This window comes from Malaya genurostris, chromosome 3, assembly GCF_030247185.1.
Source record: "Malaya genurostris strain Urasoe2022 chromosome 3, Malgen_1.1, whole genome shotgun sequence".
In the NCBI taxonomy this organism is placed as follows: domain Eukaryota; kingdom Metazoa; phylum Arthropoda; class Insecta; order Diptera; family Culicidae; genus Malaya; species Malaya genurostris.
In genome coordinates this window covers 190,987,733-190,999,733 of record NC_080572.1, presented here as the reverse complement: position 1 = coordinate 190,999,733, position 12,001 = coordinate 190,987,733, and the positions used below count along the sequence as shown (strand labels likewise).

Below are 12,001 nucleotides of genomic sequence, written 5' to 3'. Positions count from 1 at the left end.
GTTAGTGAAATTACATTAGCTCTGCTAAGTCGACGGTAGACCAATAGGCTAGTTGTTTAGGTACGGGAATGCTTTTGCTACGTATAGTTACAATAACAATGTAAGCATCGTCTGTGATTTTCACGTGATCAATAAATCCTGCAGTGAACGGAATCAAATCACCAAAGATATGGCTACGGAACTGATAACAGCATTCAATCAATCATCTTAACTCAAGGTTAGCGAGTGTAAAAATAATTCATAAACCCCGGAATCCAGGATACAGCCTATCTAGTGGTGGTGTATTGCGCCGCTCCCGGGAGGGGTTGTGAGATGAAAGTCATCAATCGTCTTCATCGGCGGCTTCCATCTCTCACCAGTAAAGCCCCTAAATTGTTGTTGCTTTCGGCTGCACCGACACCGTCAACTTTTCACGACCGCTACCAAGCCTGTAATAGCACTGCTGGGGGCACTGAGTGTTGCTATCACTGTCCGGTTTGGTGCCATCGGAGGACCCCCTATCATCGCAGGCGGCGCAGAGTTCGTTGGTATCGTGATTACCAGCAACATCATCTTCACACTTGCCGTCGTTTGCGAGCGGTCGTTTGCGACAGACAGCGTGAAGACACAGTCGCATCCCCAGGCGGACTCGGTAACGTGACCGAATACTGCTGTTTTAATCGAATTTTTTCCTCTGCCTTCAGCACACCGGATAATATCAGTTCCAATGATGGGATACATCATGGGTTGTGCTTGTTTCAAAGGTAAGGATAGCATTTTTCCTGTTTGTTATGACTGCATTTCGAACTTTCCCTTACGAATTGGTAGCAATGCTATAAAACGATCGTTTCTTAATGTTTTTTTGATCGAAACAGTAATCGAGATGACATGTGATAAAAATTTGTATCATACAAGAAAATATTCGCGAGCTTTAAACCAATATCCAATCCTTGATAATACATCAAATTTTATATTGACTGATTTGTTATATTGACTAGTCTTCTTCATGATAAATTAGCTTGATTATTTAAAAAATCATTCAAGGAATGCTCTAATTATTGCATTTTTAAATTAATCATCGTTCCTTCGACCAACCTTACTCAATGTAATGTTTGAAACGAATAGATTCAATTATTACCAATGTATTAAGAACGAAGTCAAAATTTCGTGAAATGTCAAAGCCGAGTCATTCCTATTCAACAAAAACGATCAGACAAAAGTGAGTTCAAATATGTTTGTGTTTTATATTTTTATGTTACTCATTTTGACAATATTGTGAAACACAATTTTACAGTTCCCCTTAAAAAAGGTCATCAAAATCGGCCGAAACGTCGGACATTTTTAGAAAGGAATCATTAACCTAACTGAGAAAGCCATCAATGCTCACGAAAATGTATCTTCCAGATATTAATAAAGACTGTCCCAGAAAGTATGGACGCACTTTGATTTCGCTGTAAATAATTCACAAGTCTTAGATATTCAAATTTTATTCGACATACTGATAATATTAGACTACAACAACAGAATATTATTCTTAACATTTGCTACTTAGCCATTGTAGACCAGCTGGCGCACCTTCTTGCGAACGTTCCTTATTAAATTCCGTACAGACTTTTTGGCGACAAGTTTTGAAACTTTTTTAATCTTTTTCGAAGTGTTGAATGGTTTCGGCTGCCGAGACATGTTTCCTAAGATGTGCCTTCGTTAAGGCCCAAAATTCCTCAATTGGTGGAAGTTGTGGGCAATTTGGTGGATTCATGTCTTTTGGGACGAAAGTGACATTTTTGGTAGTATACCATTCTACCGTTGATTTCGAGTAGTGGCAAGAAGCAAGATCTGGCCAGAAGACAACAGGATCCTTGTGGCTTCGAATCATAGGTAGAAGTCGTTTTTGTAACCATTACTTGATGTATATTTCGCTGTTCATTGAAGCAGTGGTGATGAAGGGTTTCGAAATCTTACCGCAGCTACAAATTGCTTGCCAGACCATAGCTTTCTTACCAAATTTTTCGACTTCAATCGATGTCTCGGACTGGTTTAACACTGGCCCTTCTCTCACCGTATAATATTATGGTCCCGGCAAGGATTTGTAATCGAGTTTCACGTAGGTTTCGTCGTCCATGATTATGCAGTTCAAATTTCCAGCAAGAATCATACTGTGCAGCTTTCAAACCCTCGGCCTGGACAATGCTTCTTGTTTCGGACTACGTTTTGGTTGTTTCTCCTTCTTATAAGTTCGAAGATTCAAACGTTCTTTAGCACGAAGAAGATTTGACTTCGTAGTGCCCACTTTTTTGGCCACATCCCGAACTGAAACCTCCTTCTTTTGCTCGAACGCCTTCAGTATACGTTTATCTAACTGAGGGTTAGCAGGACCTTTTTTTCGACCCGTTTTCGGTTTATCCTCAAAGGTGTTATCCTCGCCGAACTTCCTGATTGCATTTTGCACGGCTTTTTCACTTACTCCTTCCATTTTTGCTATCTTTCTCAGTGACAGTCCGCGTTCTGTGCACCATTTGTACACAATTTTTCGACGTTGTTCTGCTGAAAGTCCACGCAATTCGAAACAAACTAATGAAACGAATAAACAACTGCACAAGTGGTTAGAGAAGAGTGTAAACAACAGGACGCAGCCATAAAAATTAACATATTCTGAACTATTGCGAAATGGCAGCGGTTTTTGGTTGCGTCCATACTTTCTGGAACAGTCTTTACATCATAGTAATAAAAAAAAGAATGATCAAGTTGGCGAATAGTCTAGGTAAAAGAGAAACAATTTCAAACAATGCACAGTGGGGAAAAATTGATTCAAAACGCGACGACTTTACTCAATTAATTTCATAGAAATTTAAACATACATTATGAAAGTTGGTATTTCTTATGCAAAAAAACACCTTGGAATCGATTGATGATATTAAATGATGAAATAACCGCAAAATCCACTATGATTCCCATTTTGTCCCAATCTGTTATCTTTTTTACTGACTTAAATTCACTCCAAATCTGAGGACCAGTTGTGGATAAACACGATAGTGTTATGTTTTGCATATAACCTTACAAATTAGTTAACAGATGGTTTGCATGATTGCATGAATCGTGCTATATCATTTTACCTCAATTTTCCCTCAAACTCAATTCTAATTCTAATTTACGAACCTGAGGCAGATCGAATACAACCTATCAATAGTGGTCCATATTACGTAGAAAAAACCAACCAGCGATCCAAGTACACACAATAGGAATGACAATACTAGCCGGTTTTACCACAATTTATTTCAAAAATCGTAGTTTTAGTTAAACATTGTTTTGCGTTCCAGAAGGATGCTGATTGCGGTTGATTAAAATCGATTCATATTTCGTAGAAAACCTTAAAAATTAGAGTATAAATAGATTCAATGATCGCTCGAATCATGTTATACCGTTTTGCCCCAATTTAACCTTTAACTGAGTCACTTTTTTTGTTAACGAACTCTTTGGACATTTTTGAATGACATACATTTTTACCCGTTTCTTCAAATAAATTTCTGCGAGTTCTCGGTTCAATATCTTTGCAGAATAATTCATCGCATTGAAGGTGAATTGATAATCAATTGAAAAAACTACAAGGATCAGCCCCATGGGGGCTCCACACCAATATCCCAATTGTATGCAGTTACATCTTTGTACAGACTTGCGATACGAATTTCGATATTGAAGCTTCTCTTCGCCAAGCTTGTGTTCGAGTTTTGTATGCAAGCTGTTATTTTTATAGCGTTAAGGTCTGAGGACAGAGGGTCGCGTGTTGAGTTTTAAATCGACCACGTGGCTCGCTCAATTCCCTTTGCGCATCGTATTTCTCTTGTACTCTTGCGTATTATGAGCAAACTGTACCGGGTTGCCAGCATACATGTTATTATTTTGAAGAAAAAATTTATCACATAAACCCGAACATTACATAGATTCCAATGAACAATGAAAAAATATTCAACTTTTACAAAGATTGAATGCGAAACAAAACATGTGTTTATATACAATGAAACGTCTGTGTGTTTGGCAGCCTTGTCGAGCCAATTTTATTTCTCTCTCCTTTTTCAGAATGCTATCAGGAAACCAAAGCGAAAAAAAAAATGGCGGATGCATTGAAACTGACTTTGTATCACAGCAAAATACAAGACTTTATTTTTTTATATGTTTTTATGTACTAATCGCATCTAAACTAAATTATCTAGACTTTGTCACGGTAGATTTATGATACAAGCCTTCAAAGCCGAGATATTCGATGAACAAGTAGAAATATGCATTTCCGAGCGTTCCAATTTTCAGCAGTTCTTCAGTCAGAAAAAAATACAACACGACCGTTAAACTCAATGAATCATTATGAAAATTTCACAGAATATTCTCAACTAAATTTCGAAGACATTGTCAGGTGGGTTTTTCTACATTCTGCACCGTTTCCAAGAAAATTTAATTTGTAACGGGAAAATAGCAAAAAATCTACAAATTTACGGTACTGTCCTCAGCCTTTAAGTTTCTCTACCATTCTGCGATTTCGGATGAAGCGATAAACTTTTTCTCATTATTAATCGAGTTCATCTTAGTTCTTATCGAAAAATAATCTTAAGCACTCAAAATTTACCCTGGGGTAGTTTCAAATTTCTCACGACATAACATGGAATTTCATCCGAACTCGCCTGACACAAGATAAGAGCATACCAATTGAAGTTTCAAATCGTTTTATGGCACTTTTTGTCTTGCTGTCTAGCAACAACCTACCTCTAGCATGCTACGCGTGGGACTGAAACGTTGAGTATAATTTCGCTTATATTTATAGATTCGCGTGATTCCAACAGCTTCGCTTTTGCATCGATTGACCAATTAGAGCGATGCTTTCCAATTTATATTCTGCTTACTCCTTTAAAACCGTCATCTTTGGCAGGGAAATCCGGTATGCCGGAGATTTTTAGCAGACAAAATAGGACACTGGTAGCTATTAATCAACATTTCAATGATATACAATTGAAAATACATGACTATGAACATTCAAATTATTACGTAGAATGATTTCCAATCAATTGATGAAATAATATTACTGATTGAAACTAAACTGACTTAGCTGTAAGTGTTCGAAAGCTGAGCACATTTCTATTTGTATTTACCCTTGAATTTTTAATTTGCACTCCTATGTAGAAAATAAAGATGTGTTCCACATCAAAATGGTATTAGAAAACATATCTTCAGATTTTTGTGTTAAACAGTTTTGTTTTAATCTCAGTCACATTTCAACCTTTTTCCAAGTGTGGTGCGAAATCATGCTTTTAATATATGGGCTAATATTCATCTTTAGACTCAGTTAAAGGTTAGCTTGGAGTAAAACGGTATAACATGATTCGTGCTGTCGTGGAATCTATCTGCAAAATATTTTTTTAGGGTTTCCTACGTAATATCAATCGACTTTAATCAACCGCAATCAGCCTGCTTTCGGAATGCGAAAGAAAGTTCACACAAAGATATGACTTATGAAATAACTAAAGTTTTCTTCACTAAAGTTGGAACACTAAAGTTTTCTACATAATATGAACTAATATTATAAGTCCTATTGGATCGTGCAACGAGTTTCGTGCGATCATTAAATCTGTGTGCAATCGATTAGTTTGTGTTTTCTACATCAGAATTACTCAATGCAAGTACTACGGTTTTATGATAAATAGTTAAACTTATCTATCGATAATTACGTATTCGACTTTAGTGGTCTATTAAATAAGAAAGGCAGTTTTACACTTTCCGAAGTTTCGACCAGTGGTTATGGTCTTTTTCAAGGGAAATATCTTATCGTTCCTCGTCTGACCATTAGTGGTCGGGCAGTATAAAAAAGCCGTTCTTATTTAATAGACTGCTGAAGCCGAACACATAATTATTGCTAAGGTAATGTAAGGTATACTCCGATTTCCGCAAGTACAAATCGCTTGCCAAATTAAAAACTTCTTGACTGATTTTGACAGATATTCTCTGTTCGAAGGTTTCCGGAAACATCACACTTATTCTTGTCAGTCATTTACAGTTTTTCTGGAATCTGTTTTCCGGGCACGGCTTTTTGCACCCGTATTCTGTTTCTCGTCGCCGTTTGGGGACTTATGACCCTTGAACGTGCGTTCCGGAGTTCAGCTTTAAATTCGGTACTCTGCACGAAAGTCTTGCTCACATGTAACTTTTAAGCTACATCTCTAGCTGAGGCGTTCGGCATTTCCGTTTAAAGGTCCCAACCACTTGATTCTTGATCGTTCTCGTTCACCTGATGGCTTCTTTCAGATCTTCGCTTCTGCTTCAACAGTTAGACGATCTTCGAACCAGATGATGATACGAGACACCGTGAAACTCACGATTTTCACCTTTTTTTCGAAGGCGCGATACGACAGATACTTTTTCACAAAGTACTAGTGCAAAACTTTTTCACGCAAACAGTTTTTTTTGCACACTTTTTTTTCTTTCGTTTCCATTCTAAAAACTTTTGCGTACCTGTTGAAATAAACTTACAGAGTGTAAACGATACACGTTAAACTATGCCTACGCAAAATTTCAATTAATTTTACTCAATGAATCAATTTGAGCAAGTGGGGATTTTAAACGGTACATCCACATATACAGTCAGAGAGTTTATTTCGACCCGAGAGGCGAATGACCTTAAAGTTAAAGCCTCTATAATCGAAATATAAAAAAATATTCTGATATTTATTCAATTCATTTATTGACAGTCAATTTCAACCAGTTTAACAGAGACTTTGAGGAACATCTGTTTTGAACGCACTGAACATTTCTTTGCAATTTCGATTATTGGATGTTTTGTTTTTGTATCAAAAGTAGAACAATTGTGCAAAAACAGTTGAACATAGGGGAGAGTTGGCAGCCTTGGGTCTTTTATCACCTAACATTTTTTTATAACTGTAAATGAAAGATATTTAAAAATTCCGCACTCAGACATTGTAGTATATCGCCTTTTCTTCATTGCGATTTTTTTGTGAACTGATTCCATTGTATTTTATACATAAAATTTGAACTTGAAAATTTATTGATATTCAGCCCAAGGCATCATACATAAGTCATCAACTATCATAATCGAAAATATAGTTGTTCCAATTGATAAAACGTTGAAGAATATTGTTTCTTGTAAAGAAGAATATGATTGAGCTGGCTCAAAAATTCATATTGTTACTAGAAGTAACATCGTAAACTACGATGTATAATATCATGCAAGTAACAATGAAAACAATATTTATTTGAAGCGAAATTAGTTCCGCAAAGGTACATCTCAGGAACGTTACTGATTATTTCTCATTTTTTCTCTGTTCATGAGCAGTGGCCCAATGAATTGCATCATTAGAATTGTGATGAAGTCTTCAAAATCATTATCCCTGATATTCAATTTCATTATTCTCTGAATTAAACTAAACACGAGTGGCCCAAGGCAGTCGACTTTCCCCTACACTAGATTGGAAGATTATTTTTACCTAACAAGTTTATTACTTCTCGAAAACAATAAATCATCCAGGTTAATCATACTCTTCCAAAGGCGTCGCGGAGCTCGAGATTTGTATAGGTATGAGATCAGCCGTTTGTTCTATGCAAAAGATGCGGTGATTGGAATCAATTGTGTAATAAACTCAAAACGTATAATCAGTCTCCCTGATAACATTCAATAATTATCTATAACATACACAGAATGTTAGAATTCATTTTCAAAAATATCGCAATCAAAGGAGGCAACTGTTGTACGCGATCGAGTCGGTGATTCTTCATCTGTTCAAGTTTGAGCTGAGAATGTAATATTTTCAAAACTTGTTGAGCATTTTGCTTCTGCTAAATGGAGCATTGGAATCCAGGTCTAAAATCAACATACCGATATTCGTCATCGGTCAAACAATGTGCTAGCTAGGATTCTGTTACTTAAATGTATATTTTCTTCTTCAAATTAATTAGAATATAAATTAATAAATTCTGAACCCATTCTCACTAGCAATGAAGTAAATCTAATCTGTTGCATAACAGTTCAAGACATTCATCTTGAAACGCAATTATCTATCGGTTGACTTAGAAAACGAGCTACCGTCACACTCATATCCATAAATAGAATTGCATTCCAAAAAGAAGGTGAACTTCCTTGTTTCAACAGCAATTGCCTATTATGTGCCGACAGCGCGCGTGCAGCACTTTGACCGACAGTAGGAATAGCTAGACATAGGTAACCTTTCCACTTTGCACGTTCGTCAGCAAACGGTTCCATTCTTCCATTCCATTTACGCTTCCGCTATGACGTTTGCTCACGCAAAGGATAGATAAATCGAATCCGCCGCCGCCACCGTCGACCTCGTATTAGGTTAGTAAACCAACAATTGAAGAACTACGACGAACTACGTACTGGGTTTCATTATTAATAGCACCTACAAATCCTCACTTCACTCTCTATCCAGTGACAGGCCGAGTGGAAAATATTGCTTTTCGCTTCACTGAATAGTGAACAGTTTGACTGCACCGACCGGAGCCGTATCGATTTTTGTTGTCAGCTCCGATATTTGAGGAATAATTTGTTTGTGTTCAAAATCATCAATCCCTTTCGGTACATTGACTTCGTGACGCTGAAGTATCAATATGTTCATAAAAGGACGCACCTCTAGTGCCGTTTACGTGTTTTCGTGCGTACATCATAAATTCACGAAAAACAAGTTCAATTCATCTAACATTGTAATTGTTTTCTTTTTTCGTGGCACGAAAGACAAAGTTATCATTCTGTAATCCTTTGTTCTTCATTGATGTTTGTAAGGTGGAATATTCAAATTTAGAATTAAATTCTTATTCCACCTCCACCTGTTTTTATGTTTTTATTTATTCAGTGGGAGGGTTTATTTTGCATAAAAATATCAACAATGTCTTTGTTATCTTCTTCGATAAATGAACACTTTTCAATTATACAAATAGAATGTTGCAAAATCACTTTAGCAATAGTTGTATAACATTCAATTCATGACAGTATATTTTAACCACATGTCACAGGAAATCAACCCATCAAGATATATTCCTATTCGTGTCAGCATCCTGAATGCCCCTGACTCAACTTTATTTTTCGATACATCCATGCAGCGCGAAGTGCGTGGAATCCCGGATCATCTACGCTCGACGGAAATCCCAAAAATATTTTCAAGTAAGTTCAGGCATATTGACTCTGAGAAAATCTTTTACACGGACGGATCGCGAATTGAAGAAGCGACAGGGTTTGGTATGTTCAACAATAATGTTTCGGCCTCATTCAGGCTTCAAGAACCTGCATCTGTTTATATATAGCAGAGTTAGCAGCAGTTCATTATAGTTTGAGTGTAATCGTCACATTATCTCCAAACCATTATTTCTTCTTCACAGATAGTCTGAGTGCAATTGAAGCCATTCGCTCAAACATGACTGGCAAGAATGAACCGTCTTACTTGGGCAAAATAAAGCAGTGCCTGAACGACATATTGAACAATAATTATCTAATCACTATAATCTGGGTCCCGGCTCATTGCTCCATTGCTGGCAATGAAAGAGCCGATATTTTAGCCAAATGTGGTGCTATTGAGGGTGAAATTTATGAGCGACCGATTGCCTTCAACGAATTATATAGCGCATCTCGCCAAAGAATACTTTCCAGCTGGCAAGCTTCTTGGGATAAAGATGATCTGGGTCGGTGGATGCACTCAATTATTCCGAAAATATCGACAAAGGCATGGTTCAGGGGACTGGATGTGAGTAGGGATTTCATTCGTATGGTGTCCAGACTTATGTCCAATCACTACACGTTAGACGCACATCTCCTTCGAATTGGGCTCTTCGAGACTAATCATTGTGCTTGTGGAGAAGGTTATCGGGATATTGATCATGTAGTTTGGACATGCGTGGAGTATCGTGATGTTAGATCTCAACTAATGAATTCTTTGCGTACCTAAGGTAGACTATCCAATGTTCCAGTTCGAGAAATTCTTGCTTGTCGTGACCTTCCATACATGAAACTTCTTTATCATTTCATAAAGAAAATTGGAGTTTCAATTTAATAAAGGACCCTTATAAGACTTAGTTCTGATTCCAGCTGCGACCATGAGTTAAACCAATAGCTAAATTAGAATAGAAATTATGTGATGATACAAATAAACTCGAAATAGTTTATGAAATTATCAACAAAATGTCTGAAAATAACAGTTTATTTTGTAATTTATAGAAGTTAATCGTTTGGTTCAAATAATATTTCCGAGTAGATTTAATAATTAATGACGAATTACCTAAGATGATATTTAAGTAATATGAGGAATATGTTTTAATAAAGTTAAATCGTTGTGACTATTTCAGAATAATATTAGGATAAGAATTTAATGTGAAAGTGATGCTACGGCGAAGAAAAACTTACGTAAACTGCCTTAAAAAATAAACGTATTTATGGAAAAAAAAATCAATTCTATTGATTTTTTTTATAATCAATAAGAAAAAATGAATTTGTTTAAGGGAGTTATTTATTAAGGAGTTTCTGTATTCATTCTGGTTAGACTTTTTGATTAGCGATTTGCGCTGTCCTGTAGATAAAATTCTTGAGCACATGTGGGATTTTTTCACCAATGAGGGAAAATCAGGGAAAAAACTCAACAACCAAATGCGGTAAGAGAAATCAGCCAACCAACCTTAGAGCTGAGGTAGGTTTCAGACTTTGGTGAAATGCGTAAAACACATCAAATGCATCAATGGATAAAGGTTATTAGTGGAATAAGGTTAGCGTACACCATTTTATATTATGTGAGTACGGGGAAAAATCTTCACTTCTTCTATTTTAACTTTTTGGTATTTAATTCGTTAAATTTAGGAACCATCTTTTTTAATAATTAATCCGACTCTCTGATTTTAATCTCTTATTTCTGTTTGTTAATAATTTCAATCTATTTATATTAGGGAATGGGATTTAACCCAAGTTATCTATACCATTATTTGGCTTCAACCTTCGGCTACAATTTTCAATTTGAGATTTGAAAAAAAAAGTGATTTTTTGTGTCAAGTCGCGATGAAGGTTCTGTCTCGAAACTTGACGCCCTGCTGTACCAAATATGTGATGCTAAAACTGACTTTAGAGTCTTTATAGAAGACTAATTAATAGTTTCGCTACATATAATAAACGTTTTGCTTAACTTTACAGTAAATTTAGTTAAATAGATATCAATATGTAGGTATGATTCAAGAAACCGTTAAGAACTTGTAATTGAAAATAATGGGTCCCACTTTATTGTCCGGATTAGGCCCGCACATACAATTCATTTTCGAGACGCCATAATAATTTTATTTTTCTTGTCATCGAAAACACTGGATTCAGCACGATTTGAACTTTTAAAAGCACTGCACTTAAATTCAAATTTTCAAAAAAATCATAAAATTAAGAAAAAATCTGTTTTTATCCCCCTAGTGGTGCTATAAAGCCTTTCTCATATAACTCATGTTTTCATTAAAATTACGGAGGGATTCATCATATAAACTATTCTTTGAATAATAAATAGGAATCAAAAAGATTATTTGGGCATACATTTCGACTACTGTTTTCGGTACTTCCGGAACCGGGAGCTGGGAATCGGCATAGCTGAAATCGGTTCGTTTGACCAGCAACTAGCATAACCTATAAATTGAAACAGTTTTGGACCATATTTAGAAGTATTTTTACGTTTTTTGCATTATCGCTTTATATGTCAGGTTGCAATTTCAAACACACTACGCAGTATTTCCGGAAACGGAGGTCGGATCTGGTTAAATTATACATCAATTTATGGAAACATAATACTTTTCATTTAAATATGAGTTTGCGAAGATCGGTTTAGTCATTTTTGAGAAATTGGAATGATTTCCGGTTTGAAGCACACGAGCACTTTTCCGATAATTTCGGAATCAAGAACGATGATCCGGTACACTTAAGGTCATAAACTAATCATGCCTGCCTAATTGAAGAATTATACGTCTATTTAAATGTGTTTGGCTTGATCTTTCCGTGTCATGT

General features: G+C 36.1%; 1 protein-coding gene across 4 annotated transcripts in view; it reads left to right on the top strand.

Annotated features, from left to right (window-relative positions):
- Positions 1-12,001, top strand: part of LOC131438578 (phosphatase and actin regulator 4-like) — a 487,676-nt gene that overhangs the window by 260,541 nt on the left and 215,134 nt on the right. The window lies entirely within an intron of this gene.